This window comes from Lepidochelys kempii, chromosome 1 (assembly GCF_965140265.1).
Source record: "Lepidochelys kempii isolate rLepKem1 chromosome 1, rLepKem1.hap2, whole genome shotgun sequence".
NCBI classification, from domain to species: domain Eukaryota; kingdom Metazoa; phylum Chordata; order Testudines; family Cheloniidae; genus Lepidochelys; species Lepidochelys kempii.
The window spans coordinates 298,644,141-298,658,253 of record NC_133256.1 but is presented as its reverse complement, the minus strand read 5'-3'; positions in this window follow the sequence as shown (position 1 = coordinate 298,658,253).

The window sequence follows — 14,113 nt, the reverse complement described above, 5'->3', positions numbered from 1 at the left end:
GGTTTCCATACAGCACTCACTAAAACTCCCAAAGTCCTGACCCATCATTCACTGGGCTTAGTATAAGACCTGAGATGGCTTCTCTGGAGGACACTCAGTTTGGTTGTTCCAAAACCCTGGTGAATAACTGGAGAAGGATGTAGCCAGCATATTATAGCATTGATTGTATCAACCAATGACAGCCTGCAAAAAGAACTGCTGCTACTTGTAAGCCAGGCTTCCTATACTGACATTAATTTAAATGGGAACACTGGGGCCTCATTGCCCACTCAGGTAAGCTAAATGTTTCTAGAAGCTTACCCCATGTCTAGAAAGTCTTGCCAGCTATTCCAGGAGCTCTCAGAATTTAACACACTATTTTTGTAAATTAATTATGATCATCATTCGTGACTAGCAGAGCAACATGCTGAATATGAATTCCAGAAATCTATCCAGATTAATGACTATTCTTTATAAATATTTTTTTATTCATTTTTAAAAGCTTTTTCTATTCTTTTATCTGTATTTTTTCTGGGCATCCCCAGCTGTGTCTTTCTGTTATCCTAGCCACCTTAGATATTTTAGAAGCTCTCTTAAGGACATTTGTATTATTTAATCAAGAAATGTAAAGCGGAAGAGGAGATATGGGAAGGATATGTAAGAAGGATTGATTTAAAGACCATTTACCTTTCCCCAGAATACAAGAACAGGAGACACACAAAATTAAGAATCAAATACAAAAAACACACAAAGGCTTAACATAATTTAATACAGAGTATTTGGCGTAGAAAGAATGGCAATACTTGTGCTACTAATTATTTGCACACTTCTATAATGTATAATGAGTAGTGAGGCTCCAACTGCAAACACTTACAAGTCAGCTGACTGTTCCATAAATACGAACACCAGCATGTGTAAAACGACAAGCATTTCTTCACACTTTCCAGATAGCACATTTGGACTGATACATTCTGTAAAAATGGAGGGGTGTAAATTGTCATAGCTCCATTGACTTCAGTGGCAATTTACAACAGTTGAGCATATGTCCCATATTCTCCCTAAAGTCAAGGACTGGACTTGCCATTTGCAACATTACGCTTAGTAGATTACACAGGGACAGCCGCGGGGAATGGTGTTACAGAGTAACGGCTGGTATGTTTTTATTATTATTTGGTAGTAATAGTGCTGCATCCTTTTATATCAGGCCAGGATTTCATCCTTTAAGTGTGAATATTATTAATTTATCTTAACATCCAGTGAGTGTATAAGCATGTATTGGCATACTATTCAATGCTATTGTTTACAGGTACCTCAGATTTTCTCTGGACTATTTAGTAAACATCTAACTGAAACCAATCAGGTTTGTTTGTTTTGTTTTGTTTTGAAGTCATTTATTATGACTATTGATCCTATAGAATGCCCACAGATTATAAAAAGAGAAGTCACCTGGAGAGAAAAAAAATTGGATTTCAAGGCAACAGTGTTGTGCTTTTTATTCAAATTTCAAGCTTTTAATGGCCAGGTTTCATGTGCCAAAAAAAGAAGAGAAAGAAAAAAAAAGCTAATTTACTGAGTGCTATTTGTTTTGATTCAAACTCATTCAGAGAACAGCATGTAGACAATGAAGCGTTCTGTAATCAAAGTATTTGTGACTTAGAGAAAGTACTGCGGGGATAGGAGTGGAGAGCTACAATTAACTAGAACTGCATAACAGGATTTCTTCATTAATGTAATTAATAACGTACCTTCGTGGTTCCAGTTGTGAAAGATGGTTTGGTAATGCAGTATTTTGTCTCCTTTGCACATTATTTCATATTTCAATGCTGTACCCTGATTCAACAGAGCACTGAACTACTCCTTATGTTGATAAATGGGCTACACTGGTTACCTTAGGCAGAGAAATTTCATTCCAAAGCACCTTCCCTCCTGGTATTCTACAGTACTCATCATTCACAGAGAGGATAGGTATTTTTTCGTATCATTTCATCCAAAAGAAGTTTAATCCATATCAATAGTTTGACTGTTTGAGAGTTTTAGAATGTGAGGGTGGGCTAGGAACAGCAATAAACTGGTAAGTCAATAAACCATTTAATTTCAGGGAGTTTTGCAATAGGTTTGAAATCAAGAAAATTTTGCCTGGTTTTGTCTGGGTCCAGTCAGCCTGGGTTTCCCCCATTCCAGTATTGTTCCCTCTTCCTCCAACCAATCCAAGGCTTCCCTCTCAGTTTAGTTATAACTGTTTTCCAGGGGCAAAAGTGTCTGCAATCAACACTCAGTATTGTCAGGGCATTCCTAACAGTCTGGCCTATCTTGCCCCTTCATTAATGGTCCATCCCTCTGTCACAAGTCACTTTGAGAGGGATGAGGATACTGGCAAGTTTTGATTAAATGTCACTTGGAGTTTTGCATGGAGTTTCAGGTTTATTTCAGCACAGAAATCCAAAAGGAAACTCATGGGATGTTACTGCGTTAATTTAACCTGCTGGTGAGATTTAGCCTGTGGCCAATAGTGTGAAGCACAATAAGGAGGAATTCTTTAAACAAAATCTTAGCAATTGTATAGGTCCAAGATAAGATAAGGATGATGAAATTATGACTCATGATGTAGAAAAGGCAGAAGTATTCAATACATATTTCTATTCTGTATTGAGAAAGAAGAAGGATAATGTATTCCTGTGTTGCAGTGATAATGAAATACTTTCTATTCCAGTAGTAGCTAGGGAAGTTGTTAAATTGCAACTAAAACATTTTGTAAATCTGTAGGAATGGATACCTTGAACCCAAAAGTATTAAGAGAATTGGCCAAATAGCTCTCTGAACTATTAATGTTGATTTTTAACAAATTTTTGAACATAGAGGACATTCCAGAGGACTGAAAAAAACTAATTTTTAAAAAGGAAAAATGGAACAACCGAGGAAACTTCAAGTCAGTTAGCATCACATTGATACAGAGCAAAAATCATAGAAAAGCTGATATGGGATGCAATCATAATTAATATCGATCAACATCATTTTATGGAAAATAGATCTTGTCAAACAATGTATATTTTTATTTATTTGAGATCACAAGTTTGGTTGATAAAGGTAAATCTGTTGATAAATATACTTAGTTTTCTGTAAAGCATTTGACTTAATCCCACAAGACATTCTGATAAAAAGGACTATGCAAAAATCAATCAATCCCATATTAAATGGATTAAAATCAAATTGTTAGGAGAAATAAGATGACAGATGATCATCATATTAATACTTCATAGGATGATAGTCATATATGCTTCTTCTATGATTTAACAGTGGTATTTTAAGAACTTGCAGAGCTAGAACCTAGTACCATGGTGATATCTGGGTTGCTGATACCTCCACATTGTCACTGGAGGCTTAGACTGGACATCTACAGGAGAACCCTGTGAAGCTAGGCTCAGGAGGAAGTACTGTCCGCAGGGTCTGAGTGGCAGCCCCTCACAGCCCACTGATTGGCCAATACCAGTTTATAAACCAGGAAGCCATGATGAGGAGCTATCTGAGCAACAACAGAGACTGCTTGTCAGCTTCTGCTTGCAATAGACCCTAGCCTCTGCCTTCTGACCCTGGTTCATCCTTGACTTTTCTATTTGACTGCTATCTATAACCTGGCACCCAACCCTGATCTCCTGGTAACCTGACCTTGCCTGCCTCCTGATGCCTGATTCTCAGCCTGCCCTCTGACCTCCTGGTATCTGACCTGGCATGACTCCTGCTTTGACCACTAACACTGCCCATGTCCCTGTCATGACAGGTAAGCTACACTGCTTTGATCTTTTCAATTATATACTTTATGATTCACTGGATAGTCCTGTGGTTAAACTCAATGCTGTTTAGCAAGCTAGCAAGAAAGGTCATAACTGATAAAATATAAAGAGAAAAGTAAGCTGTTATTCAGCATTAGTAAGGCTGGTCAAAAAAAATCCACAAACAGTGGTTTTGATGGAAAAATCATGTTTTGACTAAATGAAATTTGTCTCTAAAGTGTCTGTCTTCTGCATACAATTTCAACTTCTGGGAGAAAAACACCTGAAAAACTATTTTTTTGTTTTTTTTTTCAGTCCCCAGCTAGAGTACATCTCCCGTGATGAACCACGGTTATAGGACTCCCATGATGATGTACAGCAGCCCAGTAAGACAGGAGACTGTGGTCCATCATAGGAGATGTAGCAGAGAGATCGTGCAGGAGAATGGGGCACAAGGTACCTGAACTACAACTCCTTGTGAGGCACTGTAGTGACATTTCCAAATCAGTTTTCAGCTGAAAATTTTTGGTCTGCAATTTTTCACCAAAAAGTCAAAATTTCCAGGGAGAAGAAGACATTTTCCAACAGCTCTACTCATTAGTATATAATTGGGAGAGCCACTAACCTCTTTCCTCTTATCTGCCTCTTTCCAGGAGCCAGCATTATTGGGTCTGATTTGCCATTGCCCTACTTGTGCTGTCATTGACTCCTGTGTGAAGTAAGTGCAAAGATGGTTTGAAATGCTGCCAAATCAGAATGTAAATGACTATACAGGATGGAAGGCAGTGCAGAATCAGCAACATTGTTTCTAAGCAAAAGAAGCTAAGGGTGACCAGGCCAAAAAAATGGCAGATAAAATTCAGTGTTGATAAATGGAAAGTAATACATATTGGGAATCATAATCCCAACCATACATACAAAATGATGATGAGTTCTAAATTAGCTGTTACTATTCAAAGAGATCTTGAAATCATCGTGGCTAGTTCTCTGAAAACATCTGCTCAATGTGCAGCAGCAGTCAAAAAAACTAACACAATGTTAGGAACCCTTAGGAAAGGGATAGATAATAAGACAAAAAATATCATAATGCCACTATGTATCCATGGTACACCTTGAATACTGTATACAGTTCTGGTCACCCATCTCAAAAAAGATATATTAGAATTGGAAAAAGTACAGAGAAGGGCAACAGAAATTATTAGAGATATAGAACAGCTTCCATCTCAGGAGAGATTAAAAAGACTGGGACTGTTCAGCTTAGAAAAGAGATCACTGAAAGGGGATATAATAGAGGTCTATAAAATCATGAAAAGTGCGGAGACAGTTAATGCGTTATTTACTCCTTCATATAACCACAAGAACCAGGGATCACTCAAAGAAATTAATAAGCAGCAGGTTTAAAATAAACAAAAGAGAGTACTTCTTCACATAATTCCCAATCAACCAGTGGAACTTGTTGCCAGGGGATGATGTGAAGGACAAAAGGATAACAAGGTTCAAAAAAGAATTCAATAAGTTCATGGAGGATAGGTCCATCAATGGCTATTAGCCCAGGTCATCTGGGATGCAACCCCATCCTCTCGGTGTGCCTAAAACTGACTGCTCGAAGCTGGGACTGGACCACAGAGGTTGGAGCACGCAGTTGCGCTGTTCTGTTCACTTCCTCTGAAGCATCTGGCAGTGGCCACTATTGAAAGACCGCATGCTGGACTATGTGGACCATTGGTCTGGCCCGGTATGGCTATTCTTTTGTTCTAATGGCATCATTCCAGCAGAAGCCTGTCCTGTGTGATTACACCCTCCACTGAAATAACACAGGAGTCTCCCCCAGAAAGCCTCTAACTGTCAAAGTAACTGACTTTATCACTTCAGGGGAGGAAGGTGTTGTCAGCAAGAATTGTTACAGGTCTACAGGGATGTCAGGTATATGCACAATGTACAACTGACCCAAGGAAAACCTCCAGGACTGTTTCAGATGAAGGAGGTACTTAAAAACTCATCCCTTCCCCATGATTTGTCTGCGAACTGCACTAATGAGACAGGAATACTTTCTGACATTAAACTGCATCTACAAAGAAAAGGATATGCCAAGACATAACAACTGCCAACCACATCATTAGCTATGATAATATCCCAACAAGTAAAGGAGCAGAGGTTTCTACAGGAAAAGGACTAGATTTAGACTGACCAAAAAAATCACATTATCATTCTTTATACACTATAGTAATCAGACATTTTTAAAACGGGAGAAGGTAACAAAGCATCTATGGAGCAATCTAGGGCTTGTTGGTGTGTTATGCACTAGACCTGGCAAAGCTACAGCTTCTGATTTCCTCATATGGATAGAAACATGGCAACCACTCCCTGCTGTGAAACATCTTTCTTTCTCTCTACAAAATTGAACTTATACTCTGCCTTGCTGAGCGTTCCTGTTAATGACAAGTTCTTCAAGTAATAATCTATCAGTTACACGGTTTGTGATGTTCCCTGCCACAGAGCGGGGTGATGTGTTTCCTTTAACCTTTCCCATTTTTCCTTATTTTTAAAATTAATTGTTGATTAAATAACTTGCATTTTCTTTAACTTGTATGTAACGGTCAGTGGGTCAGAAAAGTGCCCAGTACAGAGAGAGTACCCCGGAGTGGGGACACCCTAGCCCCTGTCCTAGGTGACCACAGCAGGGTTGGGGGTCAAGCCCCCAGGAATCCTGGGCCCAGCTTTGTTGGGGTTACGAGGACTCTGCCAGACAGGAGAGTGGAAGGGGAGTCCTCAACGGCAGATAGGCCACTGGGTAAAGGAAGTGGGAGCGAGGACTCAGATCCTTTCGCTAGCCCACTTCACCGGGGTAGTGCAGAAGCTAGGAAAGTTCCCCACAATAGCGGGACTATTCCCCCGCTTACATAATGCAAAAGGAGCAGAGTGGGAGAAAGAACCTTGTTCTCTATCTTCTTGGGTACTAGAACTTATTGTCGTCATAGCATGGCTGTCAAAAACTATCAACTAGTGTCATGAAAGATTACATCTTTGTTATAAACTAACTGTGAGGGAGATACTCAATTTCTTCATAACACCATTCACAAAGCATTACTGAAAGATCAATGCATACATGGCTATTATACCTTTTAGATAAGCCATTTTTTAAAAAAGGATACATTCAACTCATCTGTTAGTTCTATCCTGTTGCTAGATAGTGCCTGACTTGAACATTTCTTTTCCAGAAAGCCTCAGCCTGGGTATTTTTTTTCCTCAAGAAACTACAAAACTGATGTCTTTTTTCCTGATAATTATCAAATTTGACAAAAGCATTCAGGGCTAATCTGAAATTACAAACAGATTATCCCTGAAGATAATGAAAATGGTGAAAAGAATTTTGAAGATCTTCTGGTCATAATACTATAAGGATATGCTTTATATTGAATCTGGAGGTGTATAGAATGTCATGATGGTTTTTTCAAAGCAGAAATAACATCTTTGTCATTATAGGGCTCTCCTGGGTTTTTTCGCAGAAACTCTTAATTGTTTATTGCATGGATTCTCCTTCTAAAAATCCTCACCATAAACCCTACTGAAATCCTTAGAGGATTTTGCATAAAAATTTATGGCACACTATATATTTTCTAGCAGCAATTTGCTTTGATCTTTTTGCTACAAAAATTACTCTGAAGAGATTATCTAGCAGATTGATAACTCAGATAACCTCTCTACCTTGCATTTGTCATTTTCTTGTTTTCACTGAATTATCTAACCATTTTTATTTCTAATGCCTGGGTTCCAAAGCAGATTCAAATTTTATTCCCCTTTTTCCTCCCCTCCCCCCAAAAATGTATCTGTTAATGCTGGGTTCTGTTTAGTATTAACTCCCAGTTTCTTTCAAATTCAAAACAATAGCCATGACTGATGCAATCAGAGCAGGTAAAACTAGTAATAATATCAATCAGTTGGTTTGTAAATAATTTGTGAACTGATTTTAGTTTTCTTTGTAGTCATTACTCTTACATAGTTATCTGACAAAAACTTCAGATGGATTTGTCAGTAGGTGAGTTATTGATAATTGTTTGATTCAACTACAATATTTGCTATTCATTAAATTGATATGGTCGTTCACTTAAGTCACATGGCATTGTCTCTGCTCCCAAACTAGAATGGAGATGAAAATTTTTTAAACAAGAATAGTGGTTGCTGTCCCCAATACTCAAGGATGTCCCAAAAAGAGTCATAGCAAAGCACTCTGTGACTTTATTCATAACTTTCTTATATTTTTTTTAAAAAAGACACTTTTACACACACTACACTCGTCTCAAAACAATTATTCTTCCTCAGTTCTTGCGTTATTGGACCTTCATCTTGAGAGAGCCTTTGAGACATTACCAGGCCCTGAGACAAAACTCATAAACCAAGTGATATCCTATTCTTGTAGATTTGTGAGAGGAAATGAATGTTTTATGCTAAAAGGAGTGTATTCTGTGAATTATTGTTTTTACCCAGATGATGAATTATTTGTTGACTTGTTTGTATTAGAAATTCTCTAGCACTGTCTCAACCAGGCGTTACATAATCCGTCATTTTAAGCTCACTTGCTTCTATACCACCTATACTGTGACAATTCACCTTTTTTTTTTTTGTTTGTCTCAGTCACATTAGTCTTGAATAACTTTCTTTATGCTTCTCTGACTAGAGGCAATAGTTCCCTTATGTGTGAACTGTGGAAGCTATCTTTCCTTGGCTTAGGAAACGTTCCTTGGACCCTGGGGTCCTTCAAAATTACTAAGCTATTTCTAACTTGCCATTTAAGTACAAAGCTTTGAAATGGATAGTGGTTCCATAGCTGCAAGGGTATTTATTAACAGTCTTATTATGAGAGACATTTTAAGTCATATTTTCATTCATGTCATGGAACCAAGATAGATCTCATCCCGATTTTAAATGACCATCTTGAAAATGCCATTCCCATTTCTCCTTCGTTGCTCATTTTAGCTGATTTTAGTGTGGCATTTGACACTATTGACCATACTGTGGAATGTACAAAGTAATTCAGGCATTTAACATATCTATCTTACGTGGATGATGAAGTAAGTTTTTTAAGTGAGTAACTTCTGCTCTTCCATTAAGGTGGCTGAATCAGATGCCACATCATTAAGTTTTGCATTTGATATTATTTAGCCTTCATTTGCCATCTTTGCTCCGGGTCATTTGTCATCATGACAGTGCACATTTCCCTCCATGGTAATACTACACAAAATGTCTGTTAAACAAATCCAAAATATGTTGTGCCTGTGTTTGTCAAAGAAAGGCATGGATTAACATTCATTTTCACCAGTTAAACTCTCAGAAAACCAAGGTGCTCATGATTATTTCTCATCATCAGCTCAAGATAAATTTTGTTTTGTGAGTGATGTACAGTACACATCAGACAGGTTCATTAGCTAAAAACCTTAGTACAAGTTTGACTCCAAAATGTAATTTAAACAGCATGTTTGGCAGATTACTAAGAATACTTATTACCCTTTGAAAAACATTGGCAGATTCTAGAAATGTTTATCCGTGTATGACTTTTGAGAAGCTTGTTCAAGTTTTTATCTCCTCCAGACAAGACATGTTCACCAGTGTTCTCAGGCAGACTGAATTCTAAGCAGCTGCACCTTGTGCAAAACCATGCTGGTCAAGTAGTTTATTATTGTGTAAAGAAATGTGCATACTGTATTCCTTCATTCTAGGATAGCAGCACTGGTGACCAGTAAACCAAAAGATTCACTTAAATTCTGGAATTAATGTACAATTTCATTACTTGCCAGAACCCTTACTGCAACTCAGATTTAATTTTATAATACATCTCTTCCAGGCTTCTCTACTAATTCCTTTACTACCATCTTTACCTATAACATTCACTGTAGACAGACATCTTACCTTTCAGTTCACGTTGTTAGTTAATATTAAAGTTGTAATGTATACCAAGGAATACAACATTTAAAAAATAAACCCTAGTCATTTAAAGGTATGGAAATGAACAATTAAGGGAAGATAGCCTCATATTTCATACAATATTTAAAATGTATGTGTATAAGATGTCACATTATACATTCCAAAAACAACCTTGAATCATAGGATTGGAAGGGACCATGAGAGGTCATTTAATCTAGTCCCATGCACTCATGGCAGGACTAAGTATTATCTAGACCATCCATGACAAGTGTTTGTCTAACCTGCTCTTAAAAATCTCCAATGGTGGAGATTCAACAGCCTCCCTAGGCAATTTATTCCCGTGCTTAACCACCCTGACAGTTAGGAAGTTTTTCCTAATGTCCAACCTAAACCTCCCTTGCTGCAATTTAAACCCATTGCTTCTTGTCCTATCCTCAGAAGTTAAGAACAACAATTTTTCTCCCTCCTCCTCGTAACAACCTTTTGTGTACTTGAAAACTGTTATGTCCCCTCTCAGACTTCTTTTTTCCAGACTAAACAAACCCAATTTTTCAATCTTCCCTCATAGGTCATGTTTTCTAGACCTTTAATCATTTTTGTTGCTCTTCTCTGGACTTTCTCCAATTTGTCCACATCTTTCAAGAAATGTGGCACCTAGAACTGGACACAATACTCCAGTTGAGGCCTAATCAGATTGGAGTAGAGTGGAAGAATTACTTCTCGTGTCTTGTTCACAACATTCCAGCTAATACATCCCAGAATGTTGTTTGCTTTTTTTGCAACAGTGTTACACTGCTGACTCATATTTAGCTTGTGGTTTACTATGACCCCCAGATCCCTTTCTGCAGTACTCCTTCCTAGGCAGTCATTTCCCATTTTGTATATGTTCAACTGATTGTTCCTTCCTAAGTGGAGTACTCTGCATTTGTCCTTATTGAATTTCATCCTATTTACTTCAGACCATTTCTCCAGTTTGTCCAGATCATTTTGAATTATCATCCTGTCTACCAAAGCACTTGCACGCCCTCCAACCTTAGTATCATTCGCAAACTTTATAAGTGTCCTCTCTATTCCATTATCTAAATCATTGATGAAGACATTAAACAGAACTGGACCCAGAACTAATCCCTGTGGTACCCCATTCATTATGCCCTTCCAGTTTGACTGTGAACCACTGATAACTACTCTCTGGGAACAGTTTTCCAACCAGTTATGCACCCACCGTATAGTAGCTCCATCTAGGTTGCATTTCCCTAGTTTGTTTATGAGAAGGTCATGTGAGACAGTTTCAAAAGCTTTACTAAATCCAAGATATACCATGTCTGCTGCTTCCCCGCTATCCACAAGGCTTTTTACCCTGTCAAAGAAATATCAAGTTGGTTTGACACAACTTGTTCTTGACAAATCCATGCTGACTGTTACTTATCACCTTATTGTTAGGATATATATATATATATTCAGGCCTGTCTGTAAAGGCCTATACTCTAAGAATTTAGGTGTATTCTTATTACTTCGCTAGTTATAGAGGTATAAAAGAGAGAATCAAAATCACTGTCTGCCGGTGTAAGGTCCTTCTCTTACTGTGACAGTCTGAGGCCCTGTTCTTAGGCTAAGGCCTTTGGCTAAGCAACAGAGGCAGCCATAAACTGGGAAGCGACCGGTCACCTCCTCACATTCCAAACTCTTCACATTGAAAGAAGGTGCTATTGGGCTGTTAGGAATATATTCCTGTCCTGATGGTGCCTATTGCCTCCAGAGAAAGGGAAGTGCCTAGAAGATGTAAAAGGAAACTTAGTTTGATAGCATCCTGTCTGGCAAGAACTCACTTATCAATAGTTTGAAATCCTCACTTCTGTATTGTTTTGTCATTATAGTTCCCACTTTGCTATTGTTTGTCTGTATAATCTCTGTCTGGTTCTGTGATTGTTCCTGTCTGCTGTATAATTAATTTTGCTGGGTGTAAACTAATTAAGGTGGTGCGATATAACTGGTTACATAATCATGTTACAATATGTTAGGATTGGTTAGTTAAATTTCAGGAAAATGATTGGTTAAGGTACAGCTAAGCAGAACTCAAGTTTTACTATATAGTCTGCAGTCAATCAGGTAGTGGGTGGGAAATGAGAACAGGCAATGGGGGTGGGGAAATTGGAATCATGTTTAGCTAAAGGGGGAAATGGGAACAGGGACACAGGTAAACCACTGTGGTGTCAGAGCTGGGAAGGGGGACACTAAGGAAGGAAACTGGAATCATGCTTGCTGGAAGTTCACCCCAATAATCATTGAATTGTTTGCACATTTGGACTTCAGGTATTGTTGCTCTCTGTTCATGCGAGAAGGACCAGGGAAGTAAGTGGGTGAAGGAATAAGCCCCCTAACACTTATTATCATCTAGATGTTTGCAAATTGATTGCTTTATTATTTGCTCCATTATCTTTCTGGGTACAGAAGTTAAGCTGTCTGGTCTGTAATTCCCCGGGTTATCTTTATTTCCCTTTTTATAGATGGGCACTACATTTGCCCTTTTCTAGTCTTCTGGAATCTTCCATGACTTTTCAAAGATAATCACTAATGGCTCAGATATCTCCTCAGTCAGCTCCTTGAGTATTCTAGGATGCATTTCATCAGGCCCTGGTGACTTGAAGACATCTAACTTGTATAAGTAATTTCTAACTTGTTCTTTCCCTATTTTAGCCTCTGATCCTACCTCATTTTCACTGACATTCACTATGTTAGAAGTCTAATAACTACCAAACTTCTTGGTGAAAACTGAAACAAAGAAGTCATTAAGCACCTCTGCCATTTCCACATTTTCTGTCATTGTTCCCCCTCCTCCCCATTGAGTAACAGGCCTACCCTGTCCTTGGTCTGCCTCTTGCTTCTAATGTATTAGTAGAATGTTTTCTTGTTTCCCTTTATGTCTCTAGCTAGTTTGATCTCGTTTTGTGCCTTGGCCTTTCTAATTTTGTCCCTACGTACTTGTGTTTGTTCATCCTTTGTAATTTGACCTAGTTTCCACTTTTTGTAAGACTCTTTTGTGGAGTTTCAGGTCATTGAAGATCTCCTGGTTAAGCCAGGATGGTCTCTTGTCATACTTCCTAGCTTTCCTATGCAGTGGGATAGTTTGCTCTTGTTCCCTTAATAATGTCTCTTTGAAAAACTACCAACTGTCTCAATTGTTTTTCCCCTTAAACTTGCTTCCCATCTTAGTGTTTGTAGCTATATTTGCTACTTAGAAGCATCTGGCTTTGCTTTCACTGTTCCTAAAAGACCTCTGCAACATTGCTATCCTATTCCTTAAACACTAAGCAACTTACACTAAGATGGGAAGGTATATATCTTACCTACTAACTCCCTGAGTTTGCTAACGTCTGCCTTCTAGAAATCCATTGTCTTTATTTTGCTGTTCTCCCTCCTACCGTTCCTTAAAATCATGAACTCTACCATTTCATGATCACTTTCACCCAAGCTGCCTTCCACTTTCAACCAGTTCCTCCCTATTTGTCAAAATCAAATCTAGAACAGCCTCTCCTCTAGTAGCTTTCTCCACCTTCTGAAATAAAAAATTGTTTTCAATACATTCCAATAACTTCTTGGATAATAAATATCAGAGGGGTAGCCGTGTTAGTCTGAAGCTGTGAAAGCAGCAAAGAGTCCTGTGGCACCTTATAGACTAACAGATGTATTGGAGCATAAGCTTTCATGGGTGAATACCCACTTTGTGCATCCAATGAAGTGGGTATTCACCCACAAAAGCTTATGCTCCAATACGTCTGTTCGTCTATAAGGTGCCACAGGACTCTTTGCCACTTTTCTTGGATAATCTGTGCGCTGCTGTGTTTTCCCAACAGATGTCTGGGTAGTTGAAGTCACCCATCACCACCAAGTCCTGTGCTTTGGATGATTTTGTTAGTTGCTTTAAAAAAAGCCTCATCCACCTCTTCTTCCTGGTTTGGTGGTCTGTAGTAGACCCCTACCATGACATAACCCTTGTTTTTTACCCCTTTTATCCTTACCCAGAGACTTTCAACAAGTCTCTCTTCTATTTCCATCTCAACCTCAGTCCAAGTGTATATCATTTTTAATATTTTAGGCAACACCTCCTCCCTTTTTTCCCAGCCTGTCCTTCCTGAGCAAGCTGTACCCTTCTATACCAATATTCCAATCATGCATATTATCCCACCAAGTATCTGATGCCAGTTATGTCATAGTTGTGTTTTATTTACTAGCATTGTGAGTTCTTTCTGCTTATTCCCCATACTTTTAGCATTAGTATTCAGACATCTAAGATACTGATTTGATTTCAGTTCTGACTTGTCTCTCCTTTATCCCTGCTATAATAGCCCATGCTCCCCCCAAATTCTGACCCTTCTCCCAGGTCTCCATGTTTTTGACTTACCTTTGGTCACCTTCCCCCTTCAAACCTAGTTTAAAGCCCTCCTCACTAG